Here is a 20,421-nt window from a genome sequence, read left to right as displayed (position 1 = left end):
TAAAGCTCAACTCTGTAGAAAACAAAGACAATATTGGGCAGGTAAATACAAGGGAGAGTCATACACTCAGTCTCCACTTAAACAATTCAAAGAAAATGTACAAGCAAGACAAGAAGTACATCTTCATAACATCACCCCATGAAGCAATTTCAACAAAAAATGAAACCCCAACAAACACAACAGACATGAAAACAATGTATTCCAATATCAATGTAGTCTCAATAACTAATTCCAAATAATCAATTTTCTAAAAACTCTTGTCGTAGAGTCTTCACCAATGTCATAAAACATCTGAAAAGATGCATTCCTCACTTATGAATTAGCAAAGAAAACTGGACATAATCAACAGCGCATACAAACAAAAATAAAACTATTTATTAAAAAAAACTACAACCAAACTTAGAAACATGTGCACTGTCAATTTAGATAACTTCTGCAACTTCTGTGCTGGTGAATGGTGTAACACCACTAACAGAGAACCATACTTTAACGAACATGGATACAGCCAAGTACAAACAAATCCAATTTCCATAGATGCATAAGGAAGAGGCTCTAAATATCAGCTGAAACTATTATGAAAAAAAGAAACTTTAATTTAAAAATCATCCCAAACAAATGGTTGACCTAATATTCCTCATGTCCACACAGTATGTCTGTCTAAAAATAGTCATGCATTTTAATATACAGGGTGTGTCAACAATTGCTGAAATGTTTACAACAATTTCTAAAGCAATATGTTAAAGTAAAAGACAAAAGTGAATCAAAACTATAAAAAACATGCACTCCTATACATTGTATAGTCCCCCAGGACTATAAGGACGTTCTTTAGGCTTCAATTCAGGAACATTCTGTAAGAGCACTTTTCATCACATGAAAATAAAAGCAACATGCCAGTCTACAATGCACACTCTTTTGCATAAATCATACAGTGCTAAAAGTCAAGCTCTAGAATTACAAAAACTCAATGGTGCTGTACAAACTGGAACAGCACAAGAAGTCATGCATCAAATAGAGGACATGCAAAATAAATATTTTGGTAGTCAAGTCGAACTAGAAAACACAACTAACTTACAAAGTAGTGAGCAATAATTATTAACCGGTACCCTGTTTTACATCACATACAAAGAAGAAATAGCAAAGTTTCAAACTACCACTGCTGAAATTTCTGACAAAATGTGTGTCTGTTGCTACAAACCTTTCTACAAGCAAAGTACAAAAACAGTAGTTATGTCCCACAAAATTGAAGGCAATGAGGAATCCAATTGACCTTAACAGCAGAAAATAACTGCAACATAATAGGCCCCTTATGTTTATGCACCTATTTCAATAATAATGTGATGACAGACATATACCATATTGAATGATTAATAATAACTCCAACAACTCAATGGGCCTCATTACGACCCTGGCGGAGTGGGTTTACGCCAGCGTTATTCGCGGCGGACCAGTCCGCCCTACTACGAGTTCCCGTAGCGCCATGGAGCGTTTTCCGCCTGGTTTTTCCGGGCGGAGAAATCCATGGCGCTACGGGACCTTGTTGTTAATTACGCCACCGTATTTTACGGTGGCGTAATTAACGCCTTCCCCACTCCCATTATACCCTATGGGGCAAAAATGGGAATGGGGAAGGGTAAAATGGGGAATGGGGATTTACCGCCCCGCCAAGGTCGGCATGGGGCGGAAAATCCGCCAACCCCCATGGCGCTATCGGCAGCTTTCCGCCGTGCTCCGCGGTGCATTTAGCACCGCGATTTCCGCCAGGGTCGTAATGAGGCCCAATCTATACAAGAATATCATAATTCACAGCATACACCCATTCCAACCTATAATACGATTACATCTCAAGACAGACAAATTACCTTAATCTGAGTTACTTAAAGGCCTTTGTGGCAAGGTCGTATATATACCATTAGACCTCAAAGAAAACATTCAAACTCTTGGAGTAGAATGACAGGTACTTCAATCTTTAGTTGTACTGTGAAATAGTTTGCCAACAAAAGACACATACATTTGGCAGCAACTAGTTCACTTAAACAAAGTAAAATAAGCCCTATAGTATCTGAAACACATTAATGAATACCAAAATGATACAATCATAGAGAACAATATAAAAGAAACAACAGACATATATAAATGTACACCACAAACTGCTCAATTTGAATGTGTGGGTCCTAGTAATACAAACAACACTCTTGACCACTACACAGTCCACCCACTAAATTTAAGAGACAGTATGGAAGATGCATAAGAAAAATACCAAATTAGCCAAAGAAAGCGGTCTCCAATGTGTGTATGATAGAAGAGTTTAGAAGCACACTGATTCCACTACTCTTCCCTACAGGAAAAGGAGAAAGACAAGATGTAAGCTCTATAAAAATCAGTGCAACAGAGTATCATTGTCTCAGAATGTTTTCTGAGGATCCAAGTTACTGTCAAAACATTTAATAGATTGTCCATCTTTTGTTTAAATGTCAACTAGCAACTCTACACTATAGAGTTGCACACACACTTAAAACTGGTACTCTCCTTACAAATATGCTAGCTAGTGAATAACAACAAAAGATAAAAGACAAAGATGAAGTGTTGGAGTCAAGTATTACAAATATTTTGTGAAAAATGCGTTGCACAAACAAAGGTTTGCTACACTCAGTTATGCAGCAGTACAAAACAAAATAAAGAAAGAATTGACATCCAAAGCACAGGATAACTCTGCTCTCCAGATCCTGTAAATGTTTCATGATATTTCAACCTCATTTAAATTGCCATAGTATACTTCTTATGCAGCAAAAAAAGACTTCCACTTGGATAAGTAAAAGACTTATTTTGGAGAAAAGAATATCAGTCTAGAGGAGCACCACACATTGACATTCTTTTGTGGATAAACCATGCTCACAAATTTGGCCATGGCAGTGATGGAAACTGTTTTACAATTTATTGAAAAATACATTACCTGTGACATCCTTATAGAAGACATAAAATATGAACTACACATTCTTACGTTTCTAACTATATAAGTGTGGTAAATATTGCCAAAGGCAATACAGAAACACAGAGAATCCTTCACCAAATATTGTTTTGGATTCCCAAGACTAGAGAACAAGTAAATAGTTGTATGTCTCTTATCTTCAAAAACGCATATAACATTAAAAACGATGAAGCCTTCAATGTCATCAATGATTACAATCCTACAATTGCAATAATGTGGAATGCTAATATAGACATAGCATTCAATACACTGCAGTTGTAAGATATGTCACCACCTATCTCACCCACATTGAGTTAAAGAACTCTGGGATGGCATATTATCTGAAAAAAACACTTTCACACACATTGTACAGCTTTAGTATCAAAATACTCTCACATCGAGAATGCAGATAATACCACGCTGCAACTCGTTTAAGAGGGACAGCCTTATATGGGAAATCTGAACATATTATGGTAAAACCTTGATCTAGCTTCATCGTGAAAAAGAAAACAAAAATCATACCAAGAAATTGAATATCTACCCACAGAAAAGCTTATCAGTCAGTCTAGCCATCTTGAAAAATGATCTCAGTGAAATATGCTACCCAAACAGAAGTCCTGCTTTGGGAAACATGTGTTTTTATGAAATATCACAAAAATACACATACAAAAATAATGTCATACCAAACTAAGTAGCTGACAAATATTCTTTATTAAATTGTGAAAGAAGTCTAGTAAGACTTTCAAAGCACAGTGTAATTAACCATATAAAATGATCTTTTAAATGTGCAGACCACAAACACATGTATTACCTGGTCCTACTACAATTATTCAAATATTGGAGAAAGAATTATGTGACCATGACACTGATACATTTGAATCTACAGTCAAAGCATGTGAAAGCAGCATAACAAATGACGCATTTAAACAATACAAATAAATGTTAGAAGATGAATGTCATCAAGAAGAAAGATACATTCGTAAAGAAACTGAAAGGAGTCAACCATCTCTACCAAGTAGTTAGTCAAGACCCACTCAGAGAACCACTGATTCAATATGAAGCAGAAACAGAAAGGATACAAGTACAAAACCCAATGTTTTAATGCAAGCAATCTGAACAAGACTTATCAGTGCTCATATCATAGTTAAATGATGAACTGTAAGTCACTGAAGAAAATGAACATGGATTAAAGCACAAAAAGAAAACATGCAATTTTAATAATTGAAAACCTCTCCTTTTGTTTATTAGGGGTGAAGGTGGTGCTGGCCAAAAATTCCTAATTAAAACTGTCCACAAATTTGAAGAAAAAACAGACACACTTTCAGCTGTTATAACAGCCCCCGCAGGTCTAGCTGCTTACCTGCTTACATCATAGGAGGTGTAACTTTAGACCCACATCTACTCCTCCCAGCTCAGCACCAAAACAAATTCAAATATCACAAATTGGTGGGATAAACTGCATTTGAAGTTAGCAGAATTCTGCAACAAATTAAAGTTCTTCTAATAGATGAAGTAAGCCTGGTTTGTGACCTAATGCCTTAATTTATCTAAGAATGCAAGAAGTCCTTAAGACTGAATATGAATAACTGTTCAGAGGAAAACATGTAATTGTGCTTGGTGATCTCATGCAGTTAACACTATTCAAAGGCCACCTCATATTCAAAACCAGTTACAAAGAATGCCATACTACCACTGGTAGCATAGAAAACCGTACTCTATGATGTCACTTTCGCTACACAGAACTTGTACAGACTATGCATCAATCAGCAGACCCAACATATGCTAAAATTCTAAAGAGCATGTAATGGTGTACTTACCGAACATGAACAATCATCCTTAAAAGGTAGATTGTTAAATTAACTATATGGACAACTTGTATGAGGCTCTGAAGTAATGGAACAATTAAAGTAGCAAAATCTAAAATGTGTGTGTTTAATATCAACCCTTACAAACTGTGCTCTATATAATGACATAGTGCTAAAAAAATGAAAGGTACCCCATAGTCTACATCAGCTGCATAGTCAAATTTGAAGTCCATGGCATGGCACTCCCTTTGTGTCAACAAGCCACAGCACACCTACATATCCAAGATGAATCTGTATCAAACACAGCTGAATTGGCAAACGTATTAACTCCAAGCCTAAACTGCAGAGTAATACCAAAAGGCAACCTTGCCATAGATCAATGTTTAGTTAATGTAGCAGTGGGAATGGTGGTTGGTTACAAACATATCCAAATTAAAATAATATCCAATTTACCCTCATCAGGTTTGACAAACTTGAACAAAGTAAATAAACTCCCTGTACCATAGCACATTTCCTTCTATTTAAAGATATGTATGTACACAGAGAATAATTCTGTTTCACTCTTGCATAGAATGCCACAGTTCACAAGTCAAAAGGTCTAAACCTCAACCATGCACTTGTACACATTGGCATTAGAGTCTTCAAAGAAAGTATGAGTAGTTACATAGCACTCTCACATACTTTTACATTCACAGGTTTATTTTTACTCAAGTTAGATACAAACAAAGTCAAAGCAGACATTGTGTGCATTCTTGAATGAAACAGACAACATGCATTGTACACTCCACACTTGAACATGAACCCTGTACCTTCAAATGACAACTAGTAGAAACTCCATCAGGCCTCACCATAATCCCCATTAAAAAATGAAAACAACTGCACAAACCTCAAAACCACCACTTTCCACATGCTCTGGTACTTTTAAATTTCAGAATATAACTGTATGAATTGCTATGCAAATGTAGCAATCAATCTACTATTCTGATTGTCACCACTTGTGGACAATATTTACTTGCATGGCTCAGAACCGCTGTGTTTGCAACTCCTCTTCCTGCACATAAATGCTACTAATAGTCCCGACACTATCTACACTGTACCATGTGCAAGACAGGTAGTAAGCCACTGTGCAACAATCATTAAATACACCATAAATACACAGGAGGATCCTCAGGAATTCCTCATGTACTTACTAGAAGGTTAAGAGAGAGAAAACACCACTTTACAAGAAATCCTACAAATTACACACAAATGTGGAAACATGCCTGCAGTCTCTGCAACCATGTTTCACAATACCATGTTCCCATTGAATGATTTGTTTATGTATATATACAAAACTGTGATATGATACTGTAGTCCGTGTTTCCCAGCCATGGTCCATGCAAAGGTGTGCACTCCCTTTCCCCAGAGCAGGGACAGTTCCCATGGATACCACAACCCTCACCCACCAGTCCTTATGGATAGGGAGGGGCACTGCATCTGCCAAAATAAAATCACTGTTAACAGGAGATGCCCACCACCCTAGGTTCTTAGGTCACTAAGGAACATAGACACCAGAAAGAATGTTATAAGAATCCCAACAGGGATCCCAATTTATTTGATAAAGACAGTGATTTCTTTACCCTGGGTGTCCCCTTGCATGAACACCAACTGAGTGGGGGACCACTACGTCAGCTCATCCTGCCTTGGAGGGTCTCAGGGTCCCTTAGCGTGAGTATACCATGACAGACCCCCTATCTAACTTCAGGCACCACCCATATGGAGTGTGAGGCCAGGAGATGGCCTCTGTGGGGGATCATATCCTTCTAGGCGGCCTCAGGCAGGCGACCAACCTATCCTGCTACCTCATGCCACAGTACCTCCACTATGACCCCTATTTAAAATAAAGGCCATCTTTTGATCCTGCCCCTACTTAACTTGTCAAACTACTTAACATACCCGGAATACTTACCCCAACTCTATACCGCCCCCTACTTAACATTTACCCTACATAACGATATTTAAATAAATATATACATATAACTATACATACATATACACATTGGTTTACAGAATATACACAACATAAAAGGCTATGTCATAATGGGGTAACTGATGCAGTCGGTCACTCCTTCACAGTACCTTGAGTCTGTCCCTGGGCGCTGGCTCTGCACTGGCTCTGTGCAGGCTGATGTTGATGCAGGGCAGAAAGCAGGGTTGTTCCGGTTGCTCCTGTTGGTTGGGGCCTGCCTGTTCCCTACAGATGATGTCTGGGGCCTACCCCGTCTTCTTTCTTCAGGGTGGCCCTGTCCACTACATGAGGCCACCATCACTCACCACGTAGCCATGCTCTGTTTCCAGTTTTGGGTGCCCCCTGCATGAATGGGGGTTGCCTATTCTCCATTGCCACACCCTGCTGTCTTTCTGTAACTTGAGGGTGGGCCCTGTTGGCTGGGGGGCACACTCAACATCACCGCTGTGCACAATCTGGAATTTGGGCGGCATCCCCGTTGCCATGGGTATGCTTCCCCCCTCATCGCTGCTACCCATGGATATTTTGGGTTGGGGGGCATCCCCCTTACAACAGATAATTCTGCCGTGCTCACTGCCGTGCTCCACATCCTCACATTATCTTCGGGCCCACCCCCTCTACAATGCATCATGAGACACAGGGGGGCAGTCCACTTACCTTCTGCAGGGCAATTTGGGGTTTTCTTCACCCGGGCCTCTCAACAGAGCAGCCTGGGACTTCCACCGCCTCCTCCCTCTTCACAGCCTGGGACCTTTCTTCACTGCTCCACCGTCATGGGTGAAGCAGGCTTTATCGCTCCCTTGCTTCACCTCCCAGGCTGTGCCTGGCATATACAGCCTCCGAGGACTTCATTGAAGGGCCCGCCTTGCTGGCTTCGAGGTGGGCCTTTGGGGGATGGCTGGGTAGCCTGGTCCGACCCACCCCCACACGAAGCCCGGGATGTTCTCAGTTGGCCCTAGCAGCACCTGCAAAACTGTCCGGCCCAGGGGTATCACTGGTCCCACCCGATCTGGCACCTGAGTCAGGCCACCAGGCACCACAATCCCTGGGGTGGCCATGCTGCCCCTGGCATAGCAGCTCTGCCCCCCTGGAATCTGGTCTCTGGGGGGCTCTACACGTGCCACCTGGCACCACCTGGTGCCACCTGATGGATTCAGCCCATAGAAGGCCGCAACCCCCAATGTAAGTCTTTATCTGTCTATTTCTACTCCAGCTGTCATTTTAAATTCTTGGGATTCTTCTGCTCTCCCCTGACCTACCCATTCTTGGGCAGGGGAGTTCCGTTCCATTGTTTACTTTTTCTCTCCTTCAACGCCATGGGGCTAGATGCAGCAGTCCAAAGTACAAATACCACACAAATATAAATTAATAGGCACTACACATTTAATGAAACCTCTATTGCCCCAGTGTCTGTGTCCTTATTTTTAGGTATCCCCTCAGGAGACAAGCATGTAGCCGCACTAGCCATGCCTCATGGGGCCACGGGCTACAATACCATTTCAATAACTTCTGCACATTGCAAATCATGGCATGTAGTGCACATTATTTACAATTCAGACAATCTTTCAACCATAAAAATAGATACACAGGGCCAATATTTTATATTAATGTTTTTAAGATACAACACAGATGGAATAAAAAATAACTGAGGACTCAACAAGTTCACACACGCAAAAGTGCCTCTTGGTGGAAAAACATTCACCACAGTAGGCATACTATACCACACTGGTGCCACAATCACTTCAGGAGACTATTCTGCATATGTCGAACAAAGAAGTGATTGGTTTGGATTGAATTACGCTTTTCACAAAAACAAACGTTATCAGCAAACCTAAAAAAGGCCTTCATAATATTCATTATGATAAAATGCATCACTACATTTTACTTCCAACGTATAGTTGCAATAATATTAGAGTTATGTGATGATACACCAACAGGTATCCAACTGGGTTATACCCTAAGCAAGATAAAAACACAAAAATTAAGAAAATGTTGCATTCAATAAAAAATGTTATACTTATACTTCGAGAAAATATTTCTTAAATAAGTTAGAAATAGAATAAAACATATATAGTGATTACTATTATAAAAATGTACTAGCACTCACACTACAATATTTGTTTTCAATCCATATTGTAATTCCCTTTGACACAATGATAAGAAATATGTTAATACAAAAACAGTGTACTACACATAGACATTAGTGCTACTACTTTGCCATTTCCAACATAACATGTAAACCTTCCATGACCTCTTACAAGTCCTAAACCAAGCACTTGGATTTGTCCCATTGACCCTTTTATTCCCGCCTTAATTTTCCTCCAATTTATGGGTGGTAGTGGCCCATCAAGGAAATTAACAGCCATCATTGCTACCTCTATTATAGATGCTCCTAAAACCTCTTTTTCCATTGTGCAGAATCTGTATGAAATGAATAGAGGAAATGAATACAACCACTTTATACGCTATCAACAATCTCTTCCGTGTCCAAGAATGTTAGACTGTAAAAAAGCTGAAAGAGTTGAACAAAAAGGAGAAAATAACTAGAAATGGTAGTAGCACTTAAAACTTATTTGTCCTCCTCAGATGCAGAATCTGTTTGAAAACAAATAGAATAAATTGATAGGATCACTTGATACACTATCCACAGTCTCCTCCCTTTCCTCATATGCTGAAGACTGGAAAAAACACTCACAGAAAATATTGAACAAAGTGGAAAACAATAACTAGAAATGAGAGTATCACTTGTTGAAGGCTACACATTGAATATGTCATTTCATAGTAAGATACCCTTATAGCTACCATTATCAGAAAATGTACTACAACTGACAGTAAACAGTTTTTTTTTAATCCACCTCTTATTTGTATTCCATGTCCCAAAGAATATAAAGATGTTACCACAACTCTGTACTGCACACAAATGTTCTACAAATCATATTACATACAACATACTACCTATCAGGGTATAAAAAGTGTATGTATATTTTCCATATCATGTTCCACTACTACTTATATTTTATTTCATTTGCAGATGAACAAAACATTCTACTTCTCCCACTGATCAGCCCAAAACAACTTAAAGACATGCCCACTCTCCACAATCTAAGTGGCATGGCCTTCAGATTGTTTGTGCCGTTGCAACAGGCCAGGCACACTGCCAACATTAATCCCACATATCATCACTCATGGCCATGTCCAGTGGCCAAATTGTTTGGGGGTATGGCTGACAATCTGGCCACTGGCATTGTCCTCAGCCCAATAGACCCATATTCCCACAACCCAACAGATCAACTCAACACCACCTTCCAATACCCAGAACAATCGGTCTACTCACACTAGGTATCTCAAAATACACATTGCAATGGACCAGGCCCACTAGCAACGTCAATCCCATACATTATCACTCATGGCCATAGCCACTTCTAATTGCCCAACAGACCACAGCCCAACAGACCAACTCAGCACCCTCGTCCCGGACTTAAAACAAGATGGCAACTGCCCAGGTCCAAAAGGCAACTTTGCACCCACTTAACAAAACTAGTGTCCACACTCAACTTTCTCTATCTGTAACATAACAAAAAACACCTAAAATACATACAATCAATATATGTCATTGCTAATAGCTACATAGAATCAATATACATGGTCGTTCAAGGCAACAAACCTTTGGGCCCACACTCGCTTTGTCCATTTATCATGGTCATGACCAGTGGACCAATGGCCAGGTTATTCAGGGCATGGTCACCACAAAGAAACAGCCCAACACACCCACTGCAAAACAGGCCAACTTTCCATCCCCTTCCCATATCCTGAACAATCTAGCTACTGCATAACCCCAAATCGCAACTTTGCACCCCTTAACTAAGGCCCACACTCACGTATATCTAACTGTAACATAATAAACCCACCCCAACATACATACAATGAATATACATCATCACTAATGGCCACCCAACATACATACAATCAATATACATAATTTATCATGGCTACATACAATCAATAAACATGATCGCTCATGGCCATGGCCTGTGGGCAGGTTGTTCAGGGCCAGACCACACACAACTTAATATGACTCCTAGGCCATGCCCCGATCTCTCTGGACGGAATCACCCAAAAGGCCTGAGAAAAAAACACTGAATGGGAGATTTGGCTGAATTTCAGCCGTTCAAAAAATTCCGAACGGTGGAAAAGTTCAACCACATCCCCCATTAGGCTGCGGGGGTGTCCCCCGCACTCTTGCTCACTATATTGTAAAATATATATAAAATAAAAAACAGGAAAGGACTCTGCAATTCCAGTTCCCAATCACAGAAGTGAAAGGCAACAGGCGTTGCAGGGACACAGCGAGTCGGCGGCCCACTGCAAAGTGTGCCACCGCAAGTAAGTAGGGGTATGGTGGTCAAGTCAGAAATATTCAGGGCAGAAAAGACTGAAGGTTATTTCAGGAAAAATATCTTTGGTCTTTTCTCCCTCAAACATTTCCAGCACAGGCTTTCAACCCTAATCCCTCTGGACACTGCACATGACCATAGACTAACTTAATCTGACCACAAACCATCACCCCCTTGACAAAACTACAACCCACATTCACCTTCCCCTATCTGTAACATTATGAAACCAAGCCCAAAATATTTACAATCAATATACATTGAATAAACTCCCATAAATATGGCATCAGACTCCCACCATGCTTAATGCTGTGGTGTCTGTGGACGTCGAAATAGTCCTTGGGAGTATTCCGATGTCTGCAAACTCAGCAGAAAATGTAGCGCTTGTTTTTTTGCCAATGAACCATATATTCCATGCCTCTCTATCGCCCTAAACCTCCGCTACGACTCATTCATGAGAAACAGAAGTGTAAATGTGCGATTTTACAAATTATTCTACTGTGGTATCCACGTCAGAATGGCATCGATTGCAAACCAAACATGGCACCTGCTTCAAAAAATATTGACACTCCTCAAGTTTATAAATTGATCCATGAGTGCCCTAACCAGGTGTCTGCTAACTCTATGTTTATGTTTATGTTTATTATTTCTATTGCGCACCAGGTACCCAAAGGCTTAAGGGCGCATACAAACAAAGAAGCAAACAATACAAACAATTCTTAGAACAGGAATGAGCAAAAGGGAAGTGTGTTATAAACACAATACAAACCGAGCAACAGAAAAACATAACGTAGAAAACCAGCTAAAACCGCATAAGTGATCAAATAATCAGATTACAACCAGTAGATCCCATAGGCATATATTTACATAGTCTTAGGAAGGCCGGTAGGGAGCTGGACCCACACCCCACCAAGACACAATCTTTATTGTCCTCTGTATTCCAGTCTCTCAGGTCCATCCTACGGAGGATTTTAAGATCTGATAGCCTGACCACACCCGGCCCTGTTCTTTGTCTAAGCCAGGCTAAGACTTTAAGTTGTAAGGCTTCTTTGGGTTCATGTCCATCAACCTTGCTAATGTTGGTGATTATCAAATTCCTCGAGTCCGAAACAAAAACCTGAGTGTTCGTATCTTCTATCCTAGGCATCCGGCATTTTCTAATGCGCAGGTTCTGGGAGGAGCCCAGCTTCGGAGGGACATTCGTTTTATCGTAAGTTTCTTGACCCTGTTTCTGAGCCACTGCTATAATAGCAGCAGCTGGTTCGATGGAAGGAAAGACAGTGAGGGACTTTGTAGTAACACTACTTTTATTTATCCGAACACTAAGTGGTGTCTGAACTACCTTACCACAGTGGTCCGATTGCAAGGCCTTCTCTAGTAGCTTTTTTTGAGGGTTGAATTGACAGCCTTATCCGGATTGTATGTCCCAGTTCCAACATGTAAGCAAAAAGAATCATAAGTTTGTGAAGCCATATTCTTGCTCAAGGAGCTTGGATCCCCCACAAGTTTACTAAGAGAGTTCACTAAGAGTCCCAAATCGAAGGGGCTTGTGCATAGCAGCAGCTCTTTGGCGATACTGGCCATGAAGTCCGGCCAATGATCGAGAATAAATTGTTCAAGAGATAAGGAGGGTGCAGGGCCAGCCTGCTCCAATTCCATATCAGACTGATTGGTGGAACCTTACGTACTACAGATAGGGGAAAAAAGGAGCTACTCCTGGCTCCTTGGAATTGGCTAATGGAGACCCCCCTAATATACAAGTGACTAGAAAGAAGATGTTCCTTCCACAGGTATTGAAACACCTGCAGGGTGAGTGGCCTGCTCAACGTATGCGCAGCCCCTCTCTCCAGGGAGAACTACACCCGTGTGAGTGTGACTCCTGTTATTCTGCCTCGTTCCTCCCGCACTATAGCGTCAGAAGGTGGAATATGGTGCTCTGAGCCCTTTCCCCCTGAGGCCTGAGTAACAAACCCAGCATATCTCTCTCACCGGCCGCCAGGTCGCATCCACACTGGGACGTGTCTGCCCGATCCGCCAGCCAAGCGCACGCCAGCCATGCACCCGCACCGATCTTGACCCCGGACACAGTCTCTCGGTGCTGGCGGCTCCTGGTTCACCCGACCGCAGTCACAACCTCCTCGAGGGCCGCGGGGGATCCGCGTGCAAGGCAGCAGCGGACGCGAACGCTAAGCCGCGCCGGTTAGAGAAAGGGACCTGGAAATCCACAGTGCACGTCAAGCCGCACGGCAGAGCCCCGCTTCCGACGAGGTGCTGTGTTAGTGGAGCTTTGTGGCCTTCCTGCTTGGGCCCTGTTCATCCATTGATGAGCTCTCTGATTAGTCCAGAGGCATCCGCAGTCAACGTATTAGGAAGTGAGTAAGCAGATCGGATCATGATATCACAATTTGTTTTACCTAATCTTTTCACATTTAAACAAACACCACCAAATTTGCAAACACACTCTTTTAGAGGCTGCTGCTCCATGTGCAGGTTTGGTTCAAATCCGACCAGTGGTCTGGCCTGTAGCTGCGAGCAAAATTCTTTTCACGTTAAAGTCTCATCAGAATTTCACACGTTTTGGGACTTCCCACTCCCCCCAACCAATTTGCTCCCCTTTGGCAATACTGCAGCAAACTGATAAAGAAAATTCAGAGTGGTGTTTATATTTTTTGTGCAATGTTTTGTGCAGTTTTGATGCAAAAGCGGCCCTCTAGTTATGGTTAAGTGGGCTTTCCCATAGGAAGAACTGTTTTTGGCGGTCTTATCGCTTTCGCACAGTTGGATGAAACTGCATGAAAATGTGCAAACAAAATTAAACATGACTCTGGATTCTTTGGTTATGACAAAGGAGGGCAAAGTTGTATGGGGTCCCAAAATGTTTGAAGTCTATATAGACTGGAATGGTAAAACAGTTTACTTGCGGCTACAGTCCATAGAGCTTGAAGGATTTGCACCAATCTAGCCTAGGAGCAGTGGCCTGGTCCCAAAAGCGTGCTTTTGCAAATTTCGTGCTAATCGGTCTATTAGATTTTTTTTAAAATGTCCAAAAATTAAGTAAAAGCGAAATGTTCAGGTTGTGGGATCACTTCCAGGAAAGTGGTGGTTTTTGTTCTCCCATGACCGCAATAATCTCAGCTGTTCAGGGAAAATGCTGTGATGTTTATGAACTTGACAAATTTGCGAGGACATTCATTCATATGTCTGGCTAGATATGAATGACAGGGTTGGCAAAGAGCAGTTTTGGGCAGTTTATTACTTTGGCACGGCTCAATGAATCTGTACGAAACTTTGCATAAAAGATACATACCCGATTATGAGTTTTGGTGCGGTTTCCTCATATTTTCTAAATCCAGATAGACATGAATGTGAAAATATATTTCCTTGTGATTACAGCCCGAATCGCCGAACGGATGTGCAGCAAACTTGCATGAGAACCTTCAGCCAAGTCCGAAAAGCATATTTTGACAAAGTTGGTTTTAATCCATCCGGTATTTTAAAGCCACCGTAACTTTGCGACCCCTGTTGTGTAGCCTATGACCACAGTGAGGACATCACAGATCACATCACTGATGAAATCACTAATTAGATGTTGTATGAGAACACTGATGACATTACAAATCACATCACTAATTACATTGTATATAACTGATTACATCAATAATGGAATTAGACATAACATCATTTATAAGTTATCTCATTAAAACTTTGATTACCTTAATAACAATTTAGGCCATGACAAATGCTGTGGTCACAGGCCAGCACCAAAGGCTGTAGCTAGTGGTCGGTTAGTGTTCAAAAATACCAATGAGCATGGTTAAAAGCCATGCCTAGTAGCCCATCACTATTTTAAAATATACAGTGGGCAACCTTGAAAGCTGTAGTCATTGGCCATAGCTAAAGGCTGTAGCTAGTGCCCAATTATATGTTAGATTATATAGTCAGCAGAGCCAAAGGCCGTGGCCACTGACTATTATTGTGTTGAAGACTATTGCTTGGGGCTCGTTAGTGTATATAATATACAGTGGGCACGGCCGAAGGCCATACTTAGTGGCTGCTTAGTGTTATATAATACACAAAGCGGCACGGCCGAAGGCCATCGCTTATTGCATTTTATTATTTTAAAATATACAGTGGAAATGGCCAAAAGATGTACACACTGCTCATGGTCAAAGGGCATGGCTAGTCAGGCCCAATTCTATGTTAAAGTATATAGCGGGCACAGCCAAGGATTGTGGCCACTGGTCAGTATCGTGCTAAAGTGTATGGCTACTGCCTGATCAGGGTATAAAATATACAGTGGACACGGTTGAAAGCTTTATCCACTGGTGAAGGCCAAAATCTATGGTTGGTAGACTGTTAGTGGTTTAAAATATTCAGTGCACATGGGTGAAGTTTGTGCCCACTGTCCACAACTGAAGGCCATGGCTTATACATATTCATGTGTTAAAATATGTTTGGCCATTCACGCTGACCATGCCTGAAGGCCATGCTTAATGCCACTTACTGTTGTAATGTTATTAGTGATGTCATCTGTGATGGTATGATTCTGGTCATAGACTGCGCAGCAGGGGCTGTGAAGTTAAGGTGGCTTTAGCTGAGCTTCAGGGGTTTTGTTGTGTTAAGTTCTCACGTTAACGTCCCTGCAACTAAAGTGTTTTCCTTGAATTTCAAGGGTTGTGTTATTCCATGCATAATTGACATCAATAATACTCACAATTGGGCTAATGAAAACAATCTATCATGTCTACCAAATTGAATTAAAATAAAATTGTGCAACCACATTGCCCTCCAAATAAACCTGTTCATAACAAACTTTCTTTGCATATGTGCTTAACTTTTTAAAGTGTTCACATTTATATGTAATGTAATGAATAGAAAGTTATTAAAGTGTTACTGTAACTATGTAAAATGACTACACTTAATATATCTTAAAATAAATCTTTACAAAATTGCTGCCCATATGTATATCTACACAAGCTAAAACCCAATAAATTACAAAGTACAAAGCACAAGACAAAGGGCAAAGGTATGGGAACAGAAAAGGTAATAGAAAAATGGATAAGTCATGGTACAGCTTTTAAAAGTTTCTGAAGGCTTACAAAGAAGTTCACCCACAAAGACACAAAAAGCAATGACAGAAAATAGGAACAAGGTGCTTGGGAGAAGGTTAGAAATGCTGTTACACAATATAGCGAACCAGAATGTGTTTTCTGTACATGCGGGTATGCCCAAATGCCATGATGTGTTCGCTGTAGGTGGTGCTGATCTCCATCAACACAAGGAATGGGACCCATGCATTTTTCTTTTGTGATGTTTATGGGATTTCTGACAGTCATCATCAACGTCATCCCAGCGGACTCGCAGCAGATGATTAATCATGATAGATGTTCCCAAGCTTTGAGACCGAACATGATATTGTATGTTTTGACCGTATCTAAACGGTTGCACTTACAAAAAGGTCTGAAAATGCTACCATCAAAGGTTCGAACACCCAAAGTTCGAAACTTTGATAGTAGCATTGCAGGTAAGTAAAAAAAAAATGTTTAAAAAAGACTGCGGGGCTTCACGGGTGTCCCCTGCAACACCCCGCTCAATATACTACAGTGTTCCAATGTTGCAGATATTTTTTAAAATTTAAAGCATGGCCTATAATCTGCACACAGGAATCTACTGTAAAGAATCATCACTATTGCTGCTGTTCTCCAACCAAATAAAGACACATATTACTACTCTAGTATAATGAACCACACTCTTAATAGCAATAAGCCCAACGTTAAGGGGACATTCCTCTGTCAGATCATGCCCAACAGTCTTTATTAAAGCCCTCACGCTGGTCGGACCTGTAACTATGAACATGCTAAACATTCAGCTTAACTCCATGGAAGAACCAGTGTGCCCAGTAAACTGGCATGTATCAAATTGCAGTAGAGTAACAATAGAATTACAAAAAAATCAATGTTTTCAATTTTAAACTGTTGCACATGGAAACTTCTAATAAACCATCCCAACATTTTACAACCTACTTTGTGTAGTAAAATTGGATTTGTAAGCACTTAGTGCACTGTAGTTTATTTGGGCAATTTGCACCTGAAAATCCATTCAATTTCTATTTTACATAATACAGTTTGCACAATTAATACCATTGCTATATTCGTTATGAATATATATTTAACAATAAAACCAATCACACATATTTTCATGAAATTAAACACTAGGTTTCACAAAATAATACACAAATGAAGACAATCAATTTTGTGCTATAGATAACCATACAGTAACACACTTCTGCAAACCAAATCTTGAAAAGTACTAGTACTCCTAGACAGTTCAATTCTGAGGATGTGTCAAGAGAGGCCTTCCGCAGAATATGAGAAATTTTACTACAATCCCCAGTCACAACCTCACTACCTGTCAACCTGTCACCTTAGGCAAGCCTCCGCCACAGAATGAACTCACTTTGAAACCCACTCCTTGTTATTCATTTAAAAATACCCCCAGTGAAGGGCACATTTTCAATAACTTCAATGTAGAAAATCGGCCACAATTTGGAGTAAAGCGCTATATAAACACAATAAATACAAATACAAATTTACTGGTTTCTTTTTAGGGTGGAATGAAATATTTGCACATTCCCACTTGCAATAATAATAATAATAATAATAATAATAATTTTGTGATTTAGATAGCGCTTCATGTGATCTCATTCTAAGAGCTGCAATAATTGAACTCACTTTTTTACCCACTCAAGGGACGAAATGTATCGACTGCCTGAAGGTGATGGGCTGAGTACCTGAACAGGGTATCCAACTCATGCAGGACATCATCCTGTTCCCCAGGTAAGTGGCTTCCTGAGGTAACACTGCAAAGTATCAAGACATTCAAAAAATACAGAGAGAAAACATCATTTTGAAAAGGAACTTGCTTCTCTATTTCACATTTAAAAACTATGGATTTTACTTCCCAGAGTAGGCAGAACTTTGTTTCACCCGCTAGTCCTCATGCGAGCAGCACTATCTACAAGTATGAGGAAATTATTGAGCGCTGTTAGGCAAAGGCAGTTGTGGGATATATTGACCCACTCAACAGCATTCCCCCACATTACCAGGCTGCATTTGCACAAAAAAACTGCAAATGGCTGCGCTGGCACCTGTGTGCACCATGGCCTCAAAACTGCGTTTTTTCCAGCAACAAAAAGATGGCTGCACCGTCCTTCCAAGCACACATCAGGCAGGATGGAACAAGGGGACACACTGAAGGAGCATGCCAGTGTATTCTGAAACATATAAATGGAATAAAGTGAAAAGGAAGCACTGCTTTTCTGAAAACCCAAATTCCCCTTCTAAATGAAACTTTTTCACCCTTTAAAAATGCTGCTTTGATGCTAATTCCATCTGTTGTCTCTTAAACAACTGTGATTAAAAAGGCCCTAAGTGACACTAAGGGAGGTAGGAGGATGGGTTATTTATACTGCTCCACCAAACAAGCCTCCAAACTAAGGGAAACCCTTCACAAATTATACAAATGTTTTGGTGGACAGTGTACTGACCAGGTGGGGCATCGACCTTTAGCTGGATCAAGTCTTCAAAAGAAAAAGAAATTACATGTAGCTCACCACGTAAGAGTGAGAAAAAAGATGACCGGTTAGGTACTGCAAAATGTACATTCAAAGCAAAAATGTATCAAAATATATATATTTTATTAAATTGATTAACAATAATTAAAAAGGAGATCCTTCAGCAAAGCAGTTTGTATTCGACAACACAATACAATACAAACATGTAAAATGCATAAAACAGACTCAAAAGAATACTACACAGGAAACAGTGACAGTAATCAGAACTATAATAAATGAGGTCCCGCATTAAGAATAGAGAAAAAAATCACTATTCAAAAAAGAATTCACTAATCAGAAAAAAACACTCAAAAGGGTCAATTAATTCACCCACAATGTGCTCAAAACTCAATTACACCAAAGTACTCACACTGCATCATACCTAATCAACCCAACATGTTTCATTCCTCATACAACCACATCACACACAGTAAAGGGAAATTCATCAGGTGCTCGTATTCAAGAAAACAAACACAATTCACAAAAAATGATTGTTTGTGTAGCTTTGAAGGCTAAAAGAACAGGCTCAATGGCTGTTTATAAAAGAAACCTAACAGAAACTCCTGGTCACTACCAGGGCCAACCATGAATAAACACTATTAGTGTGTCAGCATGTTTAAACAGTAGAAAAGGATGGTAGGTGCAGCCGAATTGCTATCTTCACCATCACGTCTGTCTCTGATCCTGCCAAAGAAAGATGCTGTCCACCTGTGAACAATAAAAGGATAGGGTGTGGGTAAAAGTCACTAATAGCTCAAACCTACCAGACTGTTAAATAACAATTCTGCGGAGTACACATTAGCATATGTCTAGTGTCTCCAACCCCTGTAATGCATTGCAAATTCTATGCCAAGACACCAGCCAAATTGATTCTCTAAAATGTTATAAAGAGAAGGGAAAGGGAAAAAGGAAATGACCAAAATGTAAGGTAAACAGTGGGTCAGTGATGTTACTCCTAGAATTCATAACCCCCCTGTTCCTTCTACATACCCTGCTTAAAATGGGGCTCAAACCCACATATCAGGTCCTCAATCACACAGTCTAAAGGCACCGACTCGAAATGTACACAAGGAGTTCATATTGGAGTACTCAATGGTATTGTCCAAGTTTTTGACGAGACCTTAGCCGCCGCCACACCCACATGATACCATAAAGGGGTTCATAGACATAATATCGAAAAAATAATGTCGAATTACAAAAATGTCGAAAAAAAATGTCGAATTCAAAAATGTCGAAAACACATACATGTAATAGAAAAAGTCATTAATTCGAAAACAAAATGTCGAAAAAAAATCGAAAAACCAATGTTAAAATAACTATGTAAAATGTCACACATACTAACGTTTTTTATTGGGGGGGAGGTCCCCCCAACCCCCCCATCCCAAACCCCTACCCCAACCCTCCACTCCTCCCCATCCCCCCAACACCCCCCATGGATATACCTTTAATTTTTTTTAAAAAGTATTTAATAAAACATTCAATAAATAATTAATTATTAAAAAACCCCATCCCAAATCCCTACCCCAACCCCCCCCTCCTCCCTATCCCCCCACTCACCATGGATATACCTTTAACCATTTAAAAAATATATGTTTTATAAAATATAATTAATTAATTATTTATTTAAACATTAATTCGAA

This window comes from Ambystoma mexicanum, chromosome 6p, assembly GCF_040938575.1.
Source record: "Ambystoma mexicanum isolate Mex_15411 chromosome 6p, UKY_AmexF1_1, whole genome shotgun sequence".
In the NCBI taxonomy this organism is placed as follows: domain Eukaryota; kingdom Metazoa; phylum Chordata; class Amphibia; order Caudata; family Ambystomatidae; genus Ambystoma; species Ambystoma mexicanum.
Note: the sequence above shows the minus strand (reverse complement) of the source record.